Source organism: Sus scrofa, chromosome X, assembly GCF_000003025.6.
Source record: "Sus scrofa isolate TJ Tabasco breed Duroc chromosome X, Sscrofa11.1, whole genome shotgun sequence".
NCBI lineage: Eukaryota > Metazoa > Chordata > Mammalia > Artiodactyla > Suidae > Sus > Sus scrofa.
Genome location: NC_010461.5, coordinates 53094308 through 53117038, shown reverse-complemented (window position 1 = coordinate 53117038; position 22731 = coordinate 53094308).

Sequence of the window (22731 nt, the reverse complement as noted above, 5' to 3'; positions counted from 1 at the left end):
TATTAATGTTGATATGTTTACCTCTTTCCATGAATTACAGATGTCTTTACTGGTATCTGGAATGGTAAACCCTTTCCAAAAGATTTTCAAATTACTTGTCCCACATCCATCAGGGGAAATACCTACTTATACATATACAAGCTAACAAAATGTATTTATTAAGTAATACTTGAACATTAAATTTACTCTTTGATCCATGGGCTGCAGAATCGATGTTGTGTTAAAACATTACTCTCATTATATATCCTCATCAGAACTCTTGGGTGACCAGATGCATTATCACTGAGCAGTAATGTTTTAAAAGGAACCCTTTTTCCTGAGCAGTAAATTTCAACAGTGGTATTAAAATATTCAGTAAACCATGTTGTAAACAAATGAGCTTTCATCCAATCTTTTTTTCCCATTGGAAAGCACAGGCAGAGTAGATTTAGCATAAATCTTAAGACCTCTGTGAATTTTTGAATGAGTAAATAACCACTGACTTTGACTTAAAGTCACCAGCTCCATTCGCTCCTAACAAGAGAAGACCATCTTTCCTTTGAAGCTTTGAAGCTAGGCATTGATTTCTCCTTTCCTTAAAAGTAGATTGTATTTTCTTCTAACACTATCTTATCTACATTGAAAATCTGTTGTTCAGTGTAATTATTATCTTATCTAAATCTTTATTTGATTATCTTATCTAAATCTTCTGAATAACTTGCTGCAGATTCTACATAATATCTTGGTGCTTCACCTTGCACTTTTATGTTATGGTGATGGCTTCTTTTCTTAAAACTTATGAACAAACCTCTGCTAGCTTCAAAATTTGTTCTGCAGCTTTGTCACCTCTTCCAGCCTTAATAGAATTAAAAATAGGCCCTACACTTTTGTTTCAGGAATGTTGTGACTAGTTGTATCCTCTAACCAGACTGCTAAAACTCTATACATCAGCATGAAGGTCATTTAACTTTCTTAATATCTGTATGTTCACTTGAGTAGCACTTTAAAATTCATTCAAGAACTTTTCTTTCACTTTCACAACTTGGCTAACTGGCACAAGAGGTCTAGTTTTAGAACTATCTTCCTCATGAAACTTGCTCATTTCTAGTTCTTAATTTAAAGTGAGAAGTGTGTTTCTATGTCTTCACTATTGTGAATAGTGCTGCAATGAACATGCGGGTGCATGTGTCTTTTTTAAGGAGAATTTTGTCTGGATATATGCCCAAGAGTGGGATTGCTGGATCAGATGGTAGTTCTATGTATAGTTTTCTAAGGTACCTACATACTGTTCTCCATAGTGGCTGTACCAGCTGACATTCCCACCAACAGTGCAGGAGGGTTCCCTGTTCTCCATAACCCATCCAGAATTTGTTATTTGTGGACTTATTCATGATGGCCATTCTGACTGGTGTGAGGTGGTATCTCATAGTAGTTTTGATTTGCGATTCTCTAATAACCAAGAATGTTGAGCACTGATTCAAGTGTCAGTTGGCCATCTGCAGGTCTCCCTTGGAGAAATGCCTATTCAGGTCTTTGGCCCATTTTTCCATTGGGTTGTTGCTTTTTTGCTGTTGAGTTGTACAAGTTCCTTTGATATTCCAGAGATTAAGCCCTTGTCAGTTGCATCATTTGACACTATTTTCTCCCATTCTGGAAGGTGTCTTTTTTTATTTTTGGTTTCCTTTGCTATGCAAAAGTTTGTCAGTTTGATTAGGTCCCATTGGTTTATTTTTGCTCTTATTTCTATTGCTTTGGGAGACTCACCTGAGAAAACATTTGTAAGGTAGATAGCAGAGAATATTTTGCCTATGTTCTCTTCCGGGAATTTGACAGTGTCTTGTCTTATATTTAAGTCTTTCAGCCATTTTGAGTTTATTTTGGTGCCTGGTATGAGGATGTGTTCTAGATTCATCGATCTGCATGCAGCTGTCCAGGTTTCCCAGCAATACTTGCTGGAAAGACTGTCTTTCTGCAATTTTATGTTCTTGCCTCCTTTGTAAAAGATTAATTGACCATAGGCATCTGGGCTTATATATACACAATGGAATACTACTCAGCCATAAAAATGAACAAAATAATGCCATTTGCAGCAACATGGATGGAGCTGGAGACTCTCATACTGAGTGAAGTAAGTCAGAAAGTGAAAGACAAATACCATTTGATATCACTTATATCTGGAATCTAATGTATGGCACAAAGGAACCTTTCCACAGAAAAGAAAATAATGAACTTGGAGAATAGACTTGTGGTTGCCTGGGGGGAGGGGGAGGGAGTGGGATGGATTGGGAGCTTGGTGTTAATAGATGCAGACTATTGCCTTTGGAATGGATGAGCAATGGGATCCTGCTATGTAGCACTAGGAGCTATGTCTGGTCACTTTTGACGGAGCATGATAATGTGAGAAAAAAGAATGTATACATGTATGTATAACTGGGTCATCATGCTGTACACTAGAAAATTGACAGAACACTGTAAACCAGCTATAATGGAAAAAAATAAAAATCAATATATATATATATAAAAGAGAAGTGTGCAACTCTTCCTCTCACTTGAACAGTTCCAAACCATTGTAGGGTAAATAATTTGCCTGATTTCAACTTTATTATTTCTCAGGGAATAAGGAGGATGAAGGAGAGGAAGAGAGATAGAGAACAGCTGCCCAGTGGATTAGTCAGAATACACAAACATTTATTATTTAAGTTCACTTTGTTTTGTCCCAAATTGATTACAATATTAACATCAAAGATTTACATTTAACATCAAAGATGACCATAACAAATATAATAATAATGAAAAAAACTTGAAACATTGTGATAATTACTGAAATATTATGCCATTTTAAATTGGGAAAATGTCATTGGGAAATTGGCACTGATAGACTTGTTCAATGAAGTGTTGTTACAAGAACTCAATGAGTGAAAAATATAGCTTCTGAAAGTAGTGTCCATGATGGTGGAGTAGGAAGACATTGAGCCCACCACCTCACATGCGTAACCAAAATTACAACAATTTATGAGGCAACTATAATGAGAACAAACAAGACTAGCAAAAATATTTTCTATAAATAAAGATATAAGAAACAACCACAATGAGGTGGGTATAAAGTGTGCGTATAGAGTATAGTCAAGACCCACACTCCAGGGTAGAATACTTACAAAGAGGAGGATAATTAAAATTGCAGATGTTCTCTTAAAAAAAAAAAAACAGGAGATTTGGCCACTCACTGGTCTCCCTGCACATGGGTCCTGAATCAGGAAGATGAATCCTTACAATATCTGGCTTCAAAGGCCAGTAAGTTTTCTGTGTGTGAGAGCTATGGAGTTATAGAAGACAGGACCCTATTCTTAAAGGGTACACATAAAACCTCACACACTCTCAGTCCCAGTGCAGACACAGTAATTTGAAATGTGCTTGTTAAGTCATACTCTCTGATATTGGAGAGCCTCCAGTTGAGGAAGGAGGCAACTGGGACTCCCCCTAGGGACATAGACACTAGCACCAGCCATTAGTGGGAGCCCATCATACCATGAAGACACCAGTACTGACAATTACCATTCAGAGTCTCCCCAGTAGCCTATTAGCACTGGGGGATTACCTACCCACAAGCCAGTTAAAACAGTCTTAGGTCCCAGGTCAAGCAACCAGCTTCACTGGGACTTGGCCTTGCAGACAAGCAGGGCAAGAATCTGTCCTTAGCCACCAATGGGCTGTCCCCAGCCCCAAGGATCCCAAGGACCTGCAGCCAGCAGTGCAAGAAAATGGTCCTGCTCACCAGTGGGTCAGGGGCCAGCCCACTTATCAGTACAACAAGAATAGTAAGCCCCTACAAAAGAGGGGCCCATACAGACCACATGGGTGCACCCCTAGAGCTATAACTCTGGTGGCCAGAGTAGAGGAAGTTGCTGGGCCCCATAGGAAGTGTCGTATATATAAGACCTCTTCTACAAGATTGGTAAATGTATTGACCTTCTAAATACATAGAAATAAAAATAGAGGATTTGGTGAATGAGGTAGCAAAAGAATACATTCTACATGATGGAGAAAGATAAAGACTCAGAAGAAGAAATAAGCAGAGTGGAAATAAGTAATCTAATCAGTAAATAGTACAAGGTAATAATTATAGAGCTGCCCAAAGGACTGGGGAGAAGAATAAATGAAAATAGTAAAAAAAAAAAAGAAAAGAAAAAGGAAAGAAAAAAAATGTCTATTTAGGTCTTCTGCCCATTTTTTAAATGGGTTGTTTTTTGTTGTTATTGTTGAGTTGTATGTATGAGTTATTTGTATATTTTGGAGATAAAACCTTTGTCAGTTGAGTCATTTACAAAGATTTTCTCCCATTCTGTGGGTTGTCTTTTCAGTTATTTTTTTTTTTTTGGAAGATTTCCTTTGCTGTTCAGAAGCTTTTGAGTTTAATTAGGTTACATTGGTTATTCGTGTCTTTATTGTCTTTATTCTAGGAGGTGGATCAAACAAGATGTTGCTATGATTTATGTAAAAGAGCATTATGCCTATGTTTTCCTCTAGGAGTTTCATCACATCTGGCCTTAGGTCTTTAATCTATTTTGAGTTTATTTTTGTGTAGGTTGCTAGAAAATGTTCTAATTTCATTCTCTTGCACGCAGTTTTACAGTCTTCCCAGTGATATTTATTGCAGAGATTATCTTTCCCACTGTATGTTCTTACCTCCTTTGCCATAGATTAATTGGCTATAGGTTTTTGGGTTTATTTATTTATTTACTTCTTGGCTTTCTATCCTGTTCCATTGATCTATATCTCTGCTTTTGTGCCAGTATCATACTGTTTTGATGACTGTACTGTAAATAATGTCATTGGTAATTTGATAGGGATTTCATTTAATCTGTAGATTGATTTAGTATTATCATTTTGACTATATTGATTCTTCCAATCCAAGACCGTGGTATATTTTTACATCTATTTGTGATTTATTGAATTTCTTACATCAGCGTCTTATAGTTTTCAGAGGAAAAGACTTTTGTCTCTTTAGGTAGGTTTATTCATAGGTATTTTATTCTTCTTTATGCAATGGTAAATGCCATGGTTTTCCTAATTTCTCTTTCTATTCCATTGTTAGTATATAGCAATTCAATCAATTTCTGTGCATTAATTTTGTATCCTGTAACTTTACCACTAAGATCAGTAATGAGACAAGGATGTCCTCTTTCACCAATATTATTCAACATAGTTTTCAAAGTCCTCGCCATGACAATCAGATAAGAAAAAGGAATAAAAAAATCCAAACTGGAGAAGTAAAACTATCACTGTTTGCAGACAACATGATTCTATACTTAGAAAACCCCAAAGACACTGCCAGAAAACTATTAGAACTCAACAATTAATTTGGTGAAAAGGATTTCTAATTGTGATCATGGTCCATAAAGTTTGAAAATCACTAAGGTGGAAATAAGAGTTTGTCAAGAGAAACCTAGTAAAGCTTGTCAAACAAAAACTTGCATTTTACAAGTAACACCATGTTTGTACATTTCTTTTGAGCATATCGTTCTTTGTAAGTGAGTGAATACAGTTCTCACTGCTCAAAGATTTTTGCTATTTAATACAGTAGCTACTGGCTATGTATTGCTACTGAGCACTTAGAGTGTGTTTGGTCTCAAATGAAAAGTAAGTGTAAAATACACATCAGATTTTGAAGATGTAGCATAAAAATCATAAAATATATTAATAGTTTTATATTGATTATATATTAAAATTACAACATATTTGATATATTGTATCAAATAAATGTATTATTATTGAAATATTTATCTTATTACTTTTATAAATGTAGCTAACTAGAAAATTTGAATTTGTATATGTGACTTGCATAATATTTCTTTTGGACAGTTCTGGCCTATACAACAAATATACATATATATATGCAAGATTTGTATGATATCATAATTTGATGATTTGCTATGAGCTTATGTCGCTTATATTTCAAGATGATTCTATACACAGACATGATCTTTATATATTCAATTAATGAGGCAACGTGCTAATATTTTATAGTTAGCCCTTTTTTACAAATTTTGCTGATTAGGGACTGTAGAATTCACTTAGAACTTAACGTAGTCCAATATATCAGAGCTTGAAAATGAAGGTATTTAAATCCACCCCTCTAAACATGGGGGAGAACTTTTCATTTGGACAATTTGTTTTTTAGATAGACCCTATAATCTCCTTATATATTATGAGCTTTGTCCTATCCTCTTGACCTGCATACAGTTATGCAACTCTCAAAATGGTATCAAAATAGTGATTATTTTTCTCCTACTATGTCTTTTTTCCAGCCTAAATTGTTCTATTTCTTACAGTTTTTTCCTTATGTTATGTTTTCCAGAAACTTTATTACTCTATTTTTCTTCTCTGAACATTCTTCAAATTATCGAGATTGCTAAATTATGAGACCTAAAATTGTATCAAGTTAATTATTAATTTATTTGGTTGTTATGCTTTTAGAATGCATCCCAACATTGACAAAATTAGCTCACTGGAATACCAAATGATTCCTATTCTGGCATATTAGGCTAAAAATTCTAAAAAGAATTTTTCTTTTTAAAAATTTGTGTGTCTCTCTGTTGGTCATCCTCATCCATTTTATAATCCTATGTTTGTTTGTTTTTGTTTTGCTTTTTTTTATCCAAGTATAGAAATATGAGTTTAGTGTTGTGAGTTTAGACTATCATTTGAGTCTGTTAAGAATATTATTGGAAGTTTCTGTCATGACTCAGTAGTTAATGAACCTGACTAGGATCCATGAGGATTTGGATATATTACAAAATAATGACAAAACAAGGTTAGTTAACATAAATCACCTCACATAATAAATATTATCATTATTTAATTATTATATTAAATATAATAATTATTAAATAATTTGTTTTTATTATTTTGGTATGAACATTTAAGATATATCCTCTTGGCAAATTTCAAATATAAAACAGAATTTTTCACCTGGTGCTTTGGTGCTCTTCTGAAGCACCTGTATCATTTCTTAAATATCACCAAAAGGATGCTCAGAGAGCAAATTACAGGGTAAGTCTCTTCTGCTAAATTTCCACAGTGGACAGTTATGGCTTTGGGAGAGATATTGTGGGGCTACTGGATGAGAATAATGGCTCTTTAACCAGCTATATTCCCTCCTATTTTCCATACCTTGGTCAATATCCCTTTAACAAAGCCATCAACCCACTGTAGCTTCTGGCTGACTCATTCTGGAAGTTAGGGTAGAGCTTAAAGAGATTGGTTCCTATGAGTTACCATTCTCAAATGCTTAAAAGCAGACCCTGACTATAGCTTATATTAAGCAAAACCAGACTTATTAGGCAACATATATTTACATTAAACCAGAAAGAACACAGTTCTTGATCCAGTCAGTTATATTTTTCAGATGGCATGGAGTTTCTATGGAGTCGGCAAGCTTAAACCATACTTAGACCCAAATAATTGTAGCCTATTTATATAGAGATAAATGATAAACCAACTTTATAACAAAAACTAAAGGAACTTATCTGGCTGGAAAATAAAAGGCCACAACTCTAAACAAGAGAATTGCAAATGAGAAGGCTCGCCAGTAAAGGCAAACATATACTAAAAGTAGGAAATCATCCACACACAAATATGATACTAAAATCAGCAGAAATGAGGAGAGTATGGTACAAATACAGGACACTGGGAATGTTTTTGCAAGTCAGAGACCAGCAATTTAAAACAATCTTGTATATATAGACTCCTATATCAAAACCATAAGCCTAGGAGTTCCCATCGTGGTGCAGCAGAAGTGAATCTGAATAGGAACCATGAGGTTGTGGGTTCAATCCCTGGCCCCACTCAGTGGGTTAAGGATCCGGAGTTGCCATGAGCTGTGGTGTAGGTCGCAGATATGGCTTGAATCTGGCATTGTTGTGGTTGTGGTGTAAGTTGGCAGCTATGGCTCCAACTGGACCCCTAGCTTGGGAACCTCCATATGCCATGAGTGAGGCCCAAGAAAGACAAAAAAAAAGCCTAAAAATCTACAAATAGATATTTACACAAATACAAAAAAAAGCAATCCAAACATGACATTAAATATAGTCCTCAAACCACAAGAGATGAGAACAAGAGAAGGGAATAAAAAATACCAAGAAAACAAATCCAAAAATTTTTAAATGGTAATAAGAATGTACATATTCATAATTACCTTAAATGTGAATGGAGTAAATCATCCAACCAAAAAGCATAGGCTGGCTGAATGGATATAAGAACAAGATGCATATACACACTGTCCATAAGAAACCCACTTCATTTTGAGGGATGCATACAAACTGAAAGTGAGGATGGAAGAAAATATTCCATGCAAATGGAAATCAAAAGTATGCTGAGTAGCAATACTCACATCAGACAAAATAAACATTAAAATAGAATTACAGGAGAAAAAGGACATTACATAATGTTCAAATGCTCAATCCAAGAAGAAAATACAATTGTAAATAAATATACACTGGACATAGGAGAACTACAAAATATAAGGCAACTGTTAACAGTCAAAAAAGAAGAAATAGATAAAAGTACAATAGTCATGGGGGACATTAACACCCCACTTATAGAAATAGATAGATTATTGAGACAAAAAAGCAACAAGGGAAACAAAGGCTTAAATGACACCCTAGACCTGGTAGACTTAACTAATATCTATAGAACATTCCATCCCAAAGCAATGGAATATAGATGGACATAGATGAAAAAACCTCAACAAAATACTAGCAAATTGAATCGAGTAATACATTAAAAATATGTCTACCATGATTAAGTGATATTTATCCCAGGAATGCAAGGATTTTTTTAATATCTGCAAATCAATCAGCATAATACACCACATTAACAAATAAAAGAGTAAATTTTATTCTGACCATCTCAATAGAGGTATAAAAAGATTTTAACAAAATCCCAAACCAATTGTGATAAAAAGCCTCTGGAAGGGTTTTCAGGTCTTCCGAGTTGTCATAAATGAGTGAAAATTCAAAACACTTAATAGTTCATATTTGGGTTAAGATAATTACTTGAGGAGACCTGGTAAGACTAAGATTGGGCCAGGTTAAGGGGTAGCAGAGAAAATGGAAGTAACTTAATTTCCAGCTTGCTTCTTGCTGTCCCAAGTTATAGCAAAATGAGTCCGTAACATAACAATAAATAATAGAATCTTTGGTGGGCTCACCCTCTGACTTGTTTGTTTTTTCCTTTGGGGGCTAAAACAAGGGACTGGAAAATGAGTGACCAACAAGAGATTAAACTCCAAAATATACAAGCATCTCATGTAGTTTATATTAAGAAAACGAACAACACAAGAGTTCCCTTGTGATGAAAATGGTTAAAGATCCGTGTCCTCACTTCGGTGGCTTGGGTCATTGCTATTACCTCAATGCCATATATGATAAACCCACATCTAACATCATTATCAATGGTGAAAAGTTGAAAGTATTCCTGTTACTATCAGGAACAAGGCAGGGATATTCACTCACAAGAGTTTTATTCAACATAGTTTTGGACATAGTTTGGACATAGCCATGACAATCAAAGAAGAAGGAATAAAAGGAAGCCACATTGGAAAAGAAAGAGTAAAACTATCACTCTTGGCAGATGACAAGATAATTTACATAGAAAATACTAAAGGTGCTACAATTGTTAATGCTCATCAATGAATTTGGCAAAGTTGCAGGATACAAAATTACTATACAGAAATATTGTGAATTTATATATACAAGAAATGAAAGATCAGAGAAATTAGGGAAACCATCCTATTTATCATCAAATCAAAAATAATAAAATACCTAGGAATAAACCTACCTAAAGAGATGAAAGACCTTATAGTACTCTGAATACTATAAGATGCTGGTGAAAGAAATCAATGATGACACAAAAAGATTGAAGATATACCATGCTCTTGTATGGGAAGAATTGATATAGTCAAAATGACTATACTACCCAAGGAAATCTACAGTATAGATTCAACAATCCCTATCAAATTTATAATGGCATCTTTAACAGAACAGAAAAATAAATGTATGGAAACATAAAATATCTTGAATAGCCAAAGCAATTCTGAGAAAGAAAAATGGAGTTGGAAGTCAGACTCCCTGACTTCAGACTATACTACAAAAATACTGTCATCAAAACAGCATGGAATTGGTACAAAAAAAGAAATAAAGCTTAATGAAACAGAATAGAAATTCAAGGAATAAACCCAAGCACCTATGGTCAACTAATCAATGACAAAGAAGGCAAAAATATACACAATGGAGAAAAGACAATCCCTTCAATAAGTGGTGCTGGGAACACTGGATGGCTACATGTAAAATAATGAAAATAGAACACTCTCTAACACCACACACAAAAATAAACAGAAAATGGCTTAAAGCCCTAAATATAGGACTGGATACTATAAAACTCTTAAAGCAAAATATAGGCCAGACACTCTCTGACATAAACCACAGCAAATCTTCTCAGATCCACTTCCTAGATTAATGAAAATAAAAACAAACAGATAGGATCAAATAATACTTAAATGTTTTTGCACAGCAGAGGAAACATTAAGAAAATGGAGAGACAACCTCCAGAATGGGAAAAAATATTTGCACATGATGCTATAAACAGGATTAATTGCCAAAATATACAAAAAACTCATATAGCTCAATATCAATAAAACAAACAACCCAGTCAAAAGATGGGCAGATGATCGATATAGACATTTCTTCAAATAAGACATATGGATGGCCAAAAAATACATGAAAGTATTCTCAACCTCACTATTTGAGAAATGTAAATCAAAACTACTATGAGGTGCCACCTTACACCAGCCAGAAAGACTTTCATCAAGAAGTCTACAGACAATAAATGCTGGATAGGGTGTGGAAGAAGGGCACCCTCATACATTGTTGGCGAGCCTGTAAATTGGTACAACCACTATGGAAAATAATATGGAGTTTCGGTTAAAAACTGAAAACGGAACTACTATATGATCCAGCCATCCCACTCCTGGTCCTCTATCCAGAGAAAACCATAAGTCAAAAAATAATGCACCCGATATTCATTGCAGCACTATTTACAACAGCCAAGACATTGGAAACAACCTAAATACCCATCAGAAGAGGAATGGATAATATAAGAAGATGTGATACATATGTACAATGGATTTCTCTTAAACCATAAAAAATGAAATAATGCCATTTGCCACAAGCTTAATGGACCTAGAAATTATCATACCAAGTGAAGTTAGTCAGACAGTGAAAGACAAATACCGTATGATATCACTTTATATGTGGAATCTAAAAAAATTGTATACTAATGAACTTATTTGTAGAACAGAAACAGACTTACAGAGTTTCAAAACAAATTCACAATTACCAAAGGGGACAAGTTTGGAGATAGGGATGGACTGGGATTTGAGATTGGCATATGCACACTGAGGTATATGGAATGATTGGCCAACAGGGACCTACTGTATAGCACAGAGAATACCCAATATTCTGTTATAATATATGTGGGAAAACAATCTGAAAAAGAACAGATGCGTGTACATGTCTAACTAAATCACTTTTTGTACAACAGAAATTATCACAACATTGTAAGTCAACTATACCTCAATAAAATTTTCAAAATGATACATACAAACAAAAAAATGACAAGGGATTTCCTAGGGTGAGTCAAGGAACTGGGGTCAGAAATCTAGAGTAAGAGTTGAAAGTCATTATACATATGTATGTATAATTACATATATATAAATATCAAAAGCAGTTATATATACATAATTTTATTTTATTTATTTAATTTATTTTTTATTTTTGTCTATTTGCCTTTTCTAGGGCCACATCCACAGCATATGGAGGTTCCCAGGCTAGGGGTCTAATCAGACTGTTGCTGCTGGCCTATGCCAGAGCCACAGCAATGCAGGATCCGAGCTGTGTCTGCAACTTACACCACACTCAGGGCCATGCCAAATACTTAACCCACTGAGCAAGGCCAGGGATCAAACCCGCAACCTCATGGTTTATAGTCAGATTTGTTAATCACTGAGCCACGATGGGAACACCCATATATAATTTTAAATAGCAAAGGTCTCCAATAATTTTTTACATTTAATTTTATTGGAGTAAAGTTGATTTACAATTTTGTTTTAGTTTCAGGTGTACACCAAAGGCAATCAAGTCATACATATAAATATATCCATACTTCTTCCCAGTTTATTAAAAACTATTGAGTAGATTTTTTTGTGCTATATATACAGTATGTTCTTGTTAATTGTATATTTAAGTATATATTTTTTATACAGTAGTGTGTATGTATTATTCACATCCTCCAATTCTTCCCTCTCCACAATGGTTTCACCTATGGTAACCATAAGATTGGTTTTAAAATCTGTAATTTTGTTTCTACTTTTTATATAAGTTCTTTAGTATTCTTTTTAATTAGATTCCACATATAAGTGATACCACATAATATTTGTCTTTCACTGTCTGACTTACTTCACTTAGTATGATCTCTAGCTCCATTCGTGTTTCTTCAAATAAAATTATTTCATTATTTTTTATGCCTGAGCAAATTCCATTGTATATATGGTCACATCTTCTTTACCCATTCCTTTGTTGATGGAAATTTTGATTGCTCCCATGTACTGGCTATTGTAAATAGTGCTGCAATGAGCATTAGAGTGCATGTGTACTTTCACATTAGAGTTTCCTCTGGATAGATGCCAGGACTGGGATTGCTGGATCATTTGGTAGTTATATATTTAGTTTTTTAAGGAACCTCCATACTGTTTTCCATAATGGCTACACCAATTTTCAATCCCACCAACGGTGTAGAAGGGTTCCATTTTCTCTACACCCTATTAGCATTTATTGTTTGTAGACTTTTAAAGCAATTATATTTATAAATTAGTTATTAAATGATACTTATTTCTCATTTGTGCTATGAGATTTATATACTTTATCCTAATTAATCCTCACAGTAACACTATCAAATAAGTAGGAGTACCCCATTTTACATATGCAACAGCTGAGACTCTCAGAAATGAAGTTATTTACTCAAGGTTACATGGGTAGTGGGAGGCTGAGCAGAAATTTGTGCCTACTGTGAATGGGTCCAAAGTCCTTGATCTTTGCATTGCAGAACACTGCCTCCCAGGGGAGGGGCAAGATTAGGCATAGCAAAAGAAGACATTCAAAGAAGAAAGAGCCTAAATGAATACTTCAAATTATACAGGTGATTGTTGAGCAGACTTCCCAGAATTTAAGGGATGGAGGAAGTTTCATTCAAGTTTCCTCTTCTATCTGGAGTTGAATATCTGAGCTTAGAGGAGTGGAAAATCATCAATTGATGTAAACATTTGATGTACCTTCTCTTCCTGAATTGAGACTAGACTATGACATGGGTGGAAGTTAAAAGGTTACAAGGAGTCCACAGGGAAGATTATCTAGTAGGTCTTGTTTCAAAGGCTGTGATATCTCAAATGAGAGCTGGGACACATTTGTTCCTAATTCTCAAAGCTAATATAACCTCACTGTGAAAGTTCTTTCTCTAGCTCTGTAAGTCGTTCACATGGCATAGTATTCGGTAGAGGTGCTCAGATTCTGACAGTTACATGTATCCCTTACTCTTCCATGAAGGTTTTATTTTTTTAACAGGGTATTATCACTCAAGGTTTCTGACTAGACTAATTCTAAATTACTATCACTATTCTTAACCTCCATAGAATTCACTTGATTTCTCCCAGATGTATTCCTAGAAAACATAAAGAATATCCACTCCTTTACCCACATGTTAGGCTTTCAGTGTTTAAAGGGTCTGCCTTTGGGTCCTGTCTTTCCTAGAATAAGTTATTTTTGTTTATTTAGCTCTTATACCTTAAGTTGAATTTCTACTTTTTCTGGATGAAATCCAATTTGTAAATGCCTTTAATAAGCAGGGAATAGAAGAGGACAAGATGGCGGAGGAGTAGGGGGACATGCTTGCCCTCTCCCACAAACACAACAAAAAAAGCACATCTACAGAATAAATGACTCACACAGAACAGCAACCAATCGCTGGCAGAGGAACCTAAACTCCAATAACGGCAAGAAGTTCGTGACATTATTGGGCAGAAGGGGAGAAAAGAGGAGAGTGAGAGAAGCTGAATCCGAGTGGGATGGGCGCTCCCGAAAGGGAACTGCGGAGGAGAAAGGGATCCTGCACCCTGGAAAGTCACCTACCGGGCAAAAGATCAAACGAACCGGAGGAATCTCCAGATGCAGAGAAGAGTGTAGCAGTAAGTTGGAGTACGGAAAAGCCGATCAAGAACCGAACGGACCATCTGAACTACTACGGGCACAGTCACCAAAAATTGAGACGCCTGGGTGGGGGCTGGGCACCGAATCCTCGGCTCCAGAGGTTAGTCCCCGGGCTAGGGGGGGCAGGGCAGAGCGGAAACTGCTTGGGAGGTCTAGAAACCATTTGACGGGGCAGAGACTGCCTGGGAGACTAGAAAACAAAGCTGTCGCAGAGGAAGGGAGCAATACTCTAGGGGCGGGGAAGTGGAAAGCCACATCAGAGGGAACCTGGGAGAAGAGCCTGGTCTGCGCCCATGCTGGGGAGGGGAGAGAAGAAGGGGTGGGTCCCCATAGAATACCCCCCACGCCACAGCAAGCTTACAGGCCTGTAAGCTGTGCTTCCCAGTGCATCCCCTCCCCCCACCCCCGCCTCACGGACCTGGGGCTGCCTGCCATCCAGGAGGGCTGGCCTCAACAATTGCCTGAAGCCTACCACCGCAGGGGCTGTCCCTGCACAGGCCTGCTTGCCCTTTGGAGGGGCTACACTTCCGCAGAGCAGCACCAAACACCACCAGCCCCCGAGAAAAGGCCTGCAGCCCAGAAAAGCTAGAACAAGCTTAGACAGGCTGTGAATAGATCGGCCTAATTCTCCGATGGTTTCTCTGAGTTGGGTTGCCCCAGGGAGGAGCCTCTTGGGTTTCCAATGGCCCTGCTACCTGCCCAAGCCCCCAGGGGATGCTCTAGTGGACCAGCTGCATAGGACTGCCAGCTCCAGGCAGGACCCCCTGCAGCCCAGAAAAGCTGCAACAAGCCTGGCCGAGTCAGGAAAAGATCTCAGACAGTTTTTCTGAGTCGGGCTGCCCTGGGGAGGAGCCCCTTGGGTCTCCAACGGCCCTGCTACCCGCCCAAGCCCCGAGGGGGTGCCCCACTCCCGTGAAATAACTGCTCAGCACCACCAGCCCCCTGGAAGAGCCCCTGCAGCCCAGAAAAGCTGCAACAAGATTGGCCAGACTGTGAAAAGATCCGCCTACATTCTCAGGCTGTCCTTCTGAGTTGGGCTGCCCTAGGGAAGAGCCTCTTAGGTTCTCAGTGACCCAGATAGCTGCTCCAGCCCCCATGGGGTGATGCACCCCTTAAGAGCCGCTCCCCAACACTGCCAACCCCCTGCAAGAACCCCACAGCCTAAAAACACCAGAGCAAGCTCTGCATGACCAAGTGAAATCAGCTACCATCGCGGTGTGGACCTCTCAGTCCTGTCTGCCCTCAGGAAGTCCTCCTTTGCTTCAAAAAAACCCTGTTAGCCCCATCAACACTCCAGAAAAGCCACACTGCCTCAAAAAAGATTGACCAACAACGCCAGCCCTCAGGAAATATTCCACGGCAGTGACAAGGCAAACACTGCCCGATAATGGAGAGTTCAACTCCCTCAGGAGAAAGAAAACAACAAGCAAGATGAAGAAGCTGAGAAACCACCCCCAGTCAAACCAACAGGAGAACTCACCTAAAACAGTCAACAATGAAACAGACCTCCCCAGTCAGACAGATCTGGAGTTCAAAAGAGAAATAGTGAAAATACTGAAGGAATGAAGAGAAGATATGAACAGTAATGCAGATACCCTCAGAAAGGAGCTAGAAAATATAAGGAGGAGCCAAGAAAAACTAGAACACTCATTTGCAGAGATGCAAACTGAACTAGGGGCAGTAAAAACCAGAATGAATAATGCAGAAGAACGAATCAGTGATATGGAAGATAGAATAATGGAAATCACTCAATCTGGTCAACAGACAGAAAACCGAATCAAAAAACTGGAAAGCAATATAAGAGCCCTATGGGATAATATAAAGCGGGCCAATCTACACATAATAGGAATTCCAGAAGGAGTAGAAAAAGATTAGGGAATGGAAAATATATTTGAAGAAATTATCGCTGGAAACTTCCCAAATCTAAAGGATACTGGGCTCAAGATACAGGAAGCACAGAGGGCCCCAAACCAAATGAACCCAAATAGACCCACACCAAGACTCATCATAATAAAAATGGCAAAAGTTAGTGATAAAGAGAGGATCCTAAAGGCAGCAAGAGAAAAACAGACTGTTCCCTACAAAGGAACACCCATAAGAATATCAGCTGATTTCTCTGCAGAAACACTACAGGCCAGGAGGGAATGGCAAGAGATATTTAAAGTGCTCAAAGGAAAAAATATGCAACCTAGAATACTCTATCCAGCAAGAATATCATTTTAAATAGAAGGGGAAATAAAAATTTTTCCCAACAAACAAAAACTTAAAGAATACAGCAACACAAAACCCAGGTTAAAGGAAATATTGAAAGGGCTTCTCTAAACCAAAAAGAAAGGAAGGAAAGGGAAGAAAAAAGAAAAGAAAAAAAAAGAAGAAGAGGAAGAACTAGGACTGAGGAAACCACAATCAGAGAGCAGTCACTCAAATAAGCCAGCATACAGATTTAATCATGAACATGCTTCAAACAAAATAAAATTAAAAAGAAAAAAATAAAAGAGTCATCAAAATTATAAGATGTGGGCAAGGGATGTTAGGAGGTAAATAACCCTTTTTGTTTGTTTGTATGTCTCTCTTCTTAATTTTAATATAGTAATGAAGTGTTTGAACTTACAGGACCATCAGGCTAAAACACACAATTATGGGAAGGGGTTAGCATACTTAAAAATCAGGGCAACCACAAGCCAAAACCAAATATTGCATTTGCAAAAAAATGAAAAAAAAATACACTCAAGCAGATAATAACAGGAGACCATCCAACCAAAAAAAAAAAAAAAAAAAAGAAAGGAAGAATGGAGAACCATAGAATCAACTGGAACACGAGGTTCAAATGGCAATAAATAATCATCTATCAATTATCACCTTAAATGTCAATGGACTGAATGCCCCAATCAAAAGACACAGAGTGGCTGAGTCGATAAAAAAGGCAAAAACCTTCAATATGCTGCCTACAAGAAACTCACCTTAGGACAAAAGATACATATAGATTGAACGTGAAAGGGTGGGGAAAAATATTTCACGCCAATAGACATGACAGAAAAGCAGGAGTCGCAACGCTCATATGAGACAAAATAGACTTTAAAACAAAAGAAATAAATAAAGACAAAGAAGGACACTATTTAAAGATTAAGGGATCCATCCAAGGAGAGGATGTTACTATCATCAACATATATGCACCAAACATAGGAGCACCCAGATACATACAACAAATATTAACAGATATAAAGGGAGATATTGATGAGAATACAATCATAGTAGGAGACTTTAATACCCCCCTCACATCAATGGACAGATCCTCTAGACAGAAAACCAATAAAGCAACAGAGATCCTAAAGGAAACAATAGAAAAGTTAGACTTAATTGATATCTTCAGGACACTACATCCAAAAAAATCAGAATACACATTCTTCTCAAATGCTCATGGAACATTCTCAAGAATCGACCCCATATAGGGACACAAAGCTAAACTCAATAAATTTAGGAGCATAGAAATTATCTCAAGTATCTTCTCTGACCACAACGCCATGAAATTAGAAATCAACCATGGGAAAAGCAAAGAGAAAAAACCTACTCCATGGAGACTAAACAACATGCTACTAAAAAACAAGTGGGTCAATGAGGAAATCAAGAAGGAAATTAAAAACTACCTTGAAACAAATGATAATGAAGACACAACCTCTCAAAACCTATGGGATGCTGCAAAAGCAGTGCTCAGAGGGAAATTTATAGCAATCCAGGCCTTTCTCAAAAAAGAAGAAAGATCCCAAATGGACAACTAAACCCTCCACCTAAACGAATTAGAAAAAGAAGAACAAAAAAGTCTAAAGTCAGCAGAAGGAAGGAAATCATAAAGATCAAAGAAGAAATCAATAAAATAGAGACTCAAAAAACAATAGAGAAAATTAATGAAACCAAGAGCTGGTTCTTTGAAAAGGTGAACAAAATTGACAAACCCCTGGCCAGACTCACTAAAAAGAGGAGAGAAAGAACCCAAATAACCAAAATTATAAATGAAAAAGGAGAAATCACAACGGATACAGCAGAAATACAAAAAACCATAAGAGAATACTATGAACAACTGTATGCAACAAGTTTGACAATCTGGAAGAAAGGGACAACTTTCTAGAATCTTACAGCCTGCCAAAACTGAATCAAGCAGAAACAGACCAACTGAACAGACCCATAACTAGAAATGAAATTGAAGAGGTCATAAAATCACTCCCTACAAATAAAAGTCCAGGACCAGATGGCTTCACAGGTGAATTTTATCAAACATATAAAGAGGAATTGGTGCCCATCCTCCTTAAACTCTTTCAAGAGGTTGAAGAAGAAGGAATACTCCCAAAGACATTCTATGATGCCACCATCAACCTCATTCCAAAACCAGACAGTGATGCCACCAAAACAGAAAACTATCGCCCAATATCATTGATGAATATAGATGCAAAAATTCTCAACAAAATCTTAGCCAACCGAATCCAACAACATACCAAAAAAATTATACACCATGACCAGGTTGGGTTCATCCCAGGTTCACAAGGATGGTTCAACATACGCAAATCAATCAGCATCATACACCACATTACCAAAAGAAAAGTCAGAACCACACGATCATCTCAATAGACGCAGAAAAAGCATTTGACAAACTCCAACATCCATTCATGATCAAGACCCTCACCCAAGTGGGTATAGAGGGAACATTCCTGAATATAATCAAAGCCATTTATGATAAACCCACAGCAAATAGAATACTCAATGGGGAAAAACTGAAAGCCTTCTCACTCAAATCTGGAACAAGACAGGGATGCCCACTCTCACCACTGCTCTTCAACATCGTTTTGGAAGTCCTAGCCACAGCAATTAGACAAAAAAAAAGAAATAAAAGGCATCCATATAGGAAGAGAAGAGATGATACTGTCACTGTATGCAGATGACATGATTCTATACCTAGAAAACCCTAAGGACTCAACCCCAAAACTCCTTGAACTGATTAATCAATTCAGCAAAGTGGCAGGATATAAGATTAACATTCAGAAGTCAGTTGCATTTCTGTATACCAGCAATGAAACATTAGAAAATGAATACAAAAATATGATACCTTTTAAAATTGCACCTCACAAAATCAAATACCTCGGAATACACCTGACCAAAGAGGTAAAGGACCTATATGCCGAGAACTATAAAACTTTAATCAAAGAAATCAAAGAAGATGTAAAGAAATGGAAAGATATTCCATGTTCCTGGATTGGAAAAATCAATATTGTGAAAATGGCCATACTACCCAAAGCAATCTACAGATTCAGTGCAATCCCAATCAAATTACCCATGACATTTTTCACAGAACTAGGACAAACAATCCAAACATTTATATGGAACCACAAAAGACCCAGAATCGCCAAAGCAATCCTGAGAAACAAAAACCAAGCAGGGGGCATAACTCTCCCAGACGTCAAGAAATACTACAAAGCCACAGTCATCAAAACAGTGTGGTACTGGTATCAAAACAGACAGACAGACCAATGGAATAGAATAGAGAACCCGGAAATAAACCCTGACACCTATGGTCAATTAATCTTTGACAAGGGAGGCAAGAACATAAAATGGGAAAAGGAAAGTCTATTCAGCAAGCATTGCTGGGAAACATGGACAGCTGCATGCAAAGCAATGAAACTAGAACACACCCTCACACCATGCAAAAAAATAAACTCCAAATGGCTGAAAGACTTAAATATACGACAAGACACCATCCAACTCCTAGAAGAGAACATAGGCAAAACACTCTCTGACATCAACATCATGAATATGTTCTCAGGGCAGTCTCCCAAAGCAATAGAAATTAGAGCAAAAATAAACCCATGGGACCTCATCAAACTGACAAGCTTTTGCACAGCAAAGGAAACCCAAAAGAAAACAAAAAGACAACTTACAGAATGGGAGAAAATAGTTTCAAATTATGCAACCGACAAGGGCTTAATCTCTAGAACATATAAGCAATTTATATAACTCAACAGCAAAAAAACCAATCAATCAATGTAAAAATGGGCAAAAGACCTGAATGGACATTTCTCCAAAGAAGATATACAGATGGCCAGCAAACACATGAAAAAATGCTCAAGATTGCTGATTATAAGAGAAATGCAAATCAAAACTACCATGAGATACCACCTCACACCTGTCAGAATGGCCATCCTTAGTAAATCCACAAATAACAAGTGCTGGAGGTGCTGTGGAGAAAAGGGAACCCTCCTGCACTGCTGGTGGGAATGTAAACTGGTACAGCCACTATGGAGAACAGTTTGGAGATACCTGAGAAATCTATCCATAGAACTTCCATATGACCCCGCAATCCCACTCTTGGGCATATATCCGGACAAAGCTCTACTTAAAAGAGACACATGCACCCGCATGTTCGTTGCAGCAGTATCCACCATAGCCAGGACATGGAAACAATCCAAATGTCCATCGACAGAGGATTGGATTCGGAAGAAGTGGTATATATATATACACAATGGAATACTACTCAGCCATAAAAAAGGATGACATCATGCCATTTGCAGCAACATGATTGGAACTAGAGACTCTCATCCTGAGTGAAATGAGCCAGAAAGACAAAGAAAAATACCATATGATATCACTTATATCTGGAATCTAATATCCAGCACAAATGAACATCTCCTCAGAAAAGAAAATCATGGACTTGGAGAAGAGACTTGTGGTTGCCAAGGGGGAGGGGGAGGGAGTGGGAGGGATCGGGAGCTTGGGCTTATCAGACATAAGTTGGAATAGATTTACAAGGAGATCCTGCTGAATAGCATTGAGAACTATGTCTAGATACTCATGTTGCAACAGAAGAAAGGGTGGGGGAAAAAACTCTAATTGCAATGTATACATCTAAGGATAACCTGACCCCCTTGCTGTACAGTGGGAAAATAAAAGAAAAAAAAAAGAAAAAAAAAGAAAAAAAAATAAGCAGGGAATATATCATCTATCAATCCAAAGCAGAGCGGATATTTTATCCTTAAAAACCTACTAGAAGAAAATGCTAAAAAATTTCAGTTACCTCTGCTACTATTTAAGAACCCACGTTATTAGAAATGTTTTGTTTCATCTGGCCCACATCTATCATGTTACCTTATTGATCTTTCCTTATTTTCATAAAAGTGCATATACAATTTTTACCTCATTTCTTTATAAATATTCTCCCTTGCCCACCTATGATCCAGTTTTCTGCAGGAGATACAACTCTCAATCTTTCAAAATAGGCCTTCTTTTTTCCCAGCAAGACCTTGGACTAAGTTAGTAGGAAAAGCCTACATGAATACAGCCTGCTATGACAGATAAAAGGTAAATCCTTGGGCTCGAGATTTTGTGCCCATAGGAAGAGCTAGGCAGGACAAATTTTCCTAGTTCTTGGAGCTGGAAAGTGGTTCCTTGTGTTTGAATTTAGCAAGGCCTTTTCCTGTCTTAATTTTCACACCATTTAATAAATTTCACAGAGAAATAACTATAAACTAGAGCACTAAGAGTGTGATTTAGAAATGGCCTCAGAGAAGCTGGGAAGAAAACACTTTGGTTAAGAGAAGAGGTAAATAAACTTTGGACTGAGTGGTAGAAGAGGACTGAACTGTGGTCATAGTGCAGAGCTATTGGACCAAAGTGAGGAAATGGATGAAAGGTAGGAGGACCAAGAGGATAGGATCATCCTGGAAATCATGTCAAATAGTGTACATCAAAACCTCTCAGACTTCTCAGGTAACTTCCTCTGGTCCTCAAAAGAAATAGAATTCTAGTTTGAGAGCTTCTGTGTGTCTTCAGTTCTTTCCAAGTGAGATAGCTTCTTCATTGTGGATCCTCTCCCTCCTCATGCCATTCTCAGCCTCAGTTCAGCATTCTACCAAGATCTTACCAATAGCTTAAACTTTGTTCCTCTTTAGAAATGAAAAAAAAAAAATACTCAGATCTCTTCACTAGAGGCTGCATTCTCAGATCACCAGGCCCTTAGATATCCTGGGGGCTAGGAGAGGTTGCTTCAAGTCCACTCAAGCAAAAGGGGCCAATCCTGAGAAAGAGAAGCATGAGGAAAAGAGCATAGAGACTGAAAAGAATAGGAGAAGGAAAAACAGAGAAGATATACATGTTTAGAGTATCTGAGGCAAAAAAGGTGGGAATAAGAAAAGGAGAAAGATAAAAATAAGAAAGGAAAGAAAAGTAAAATGGGCTTGAATTAAGTGTTTTTGACAGTGCTGCAGTACAGTAGAACAGAGTGTCCCCAGCAAAGCTGAACCATTGGGCTCTGGCCAAATGGTTCCATCCTAGTGACCTTTAGATAGCTAACTGTGTCTGCTTGGCACAGATCAAATTGGTAAATAAATAAATAAATTTTAAAGACAAAAAATGAGGAAAAACAGGTCAGTAATGGGGAGCTGATCAAAGGCCCCCT